The 999-nt window shown below is 59.9% G+C and overlaps 1 non-coding gene across 1 annotated transcript; it reads left to right on the forward strand.

Moving 5' to 3' along the window:
• Positions 1-815: 815 nt before the first annotated feature.
• On the forward strand, positions 816-925 carry Tc00.1047053492283.10. Its single transcript, XR_008255039.1, has one exon. It is a non-coding gene; the product is annotated as a 5S ribosomal RNA (M5) (ribosomal RNA).
• The last annotated feature ends 74 nt before the right edge of the window (positions 926-999 follow it).

The following is a 999-nucleotide window of genomic DNA, read 5'->3' on the forward strand; positions in this document are numbered from 1 at the left end:
AGTATGGTCGTACCCGGCGACGCGCCACGCGATGCGCAGCCGCCCGCCCGCCGGCGACAGGCAAGCCACGGAAGAGCCGCGGGAGATGATGAAAATAGAAAAAAAAACGGTAGGAAAAAAGGCAAGAACAAATTTAAAAATGAAGCTCCGCAGGCCCCTTTTCGGATTTTGCCATGAAGCCTCCGGACGCCTCGCTTCCCCACATGTGGCGCGGAAACTGCGTCAGTAATTTTTCTTTTTTGCTGCGGCGCCCGCGCGCTCGGAGAGCCCACCCACCGCCCGCCCCGGCCCGGTGAAGAAGCGACAGGCGGCATCGCGAAAGCAAAAACAATTATAATGATTTTTCTACCTGATGATGCCGGCCACCTCAACCTAGTGCCAGGGTCTTGCGGTCTTCGCGAGAAGGAAAATAAGCATCTAGCGCCCTTCCTCGGAGTGCGTGGATGTGGTGCACTCGGCCAAGTATGGTCGTACCCGGCGACGCGCCACGCGATGCGCAGCCGCCCGCCCGCCGGCGACAGGCAAGCCACGGAAGAGCCGCGGGAGATGATGAAAATAGAAAAAAAAACGGTAGGAAAAAAGGCAAGAACAAATTTAAAAATGAAGCTCCGCAGGCCCTTTTCCGGATTTTGCCATGAAGCCTCCGGACGCCTCGCTTCCCCACATGTGGCGCGGAAACTGCGTCAGTAATTTTTCTTTTTTGCTGCGGCGCCCGCGCGCTCGGAGAGCCCACCCACCGCCCGCCCCGGCGCGGTGAAGAAGCGACTGGCGGCGCGCGGTGGCGGAAAAAAAAAAAAATAGTGGGAAGGGTACGGCACCCCGGGTTCCAGCGCCATCACTGATCGCCGTACTAACGAGGCCTGTGGCCGCTTAACTTCACAAATCGGACGGGATGTGGTGCACTCGGCCAAGTATGGTCGTACCCGGCGACGCGCCACGCGATGCGCAGCCGCCCGCCCGCCGGCGACAGGCAAGCCACGGAAGAGCCGCGGGAGATGA

The sequence above is a fragment of the Trypanosoma cruzi genome, assembly GCF_000209065.1.
Source record: "Trypanosoma cruzi strain CL Brener chromosome Unknown tcruzi_1047053492283, whole genome shotgun sequence".
NCBI classification, from domain to species: domain Eukaryota; phylum Euglenozoa; class Kinetoplastea; order Trypanosomatida; family Trypanosomatidae; genus Trypanosoma; species Trypanosoma cruzi.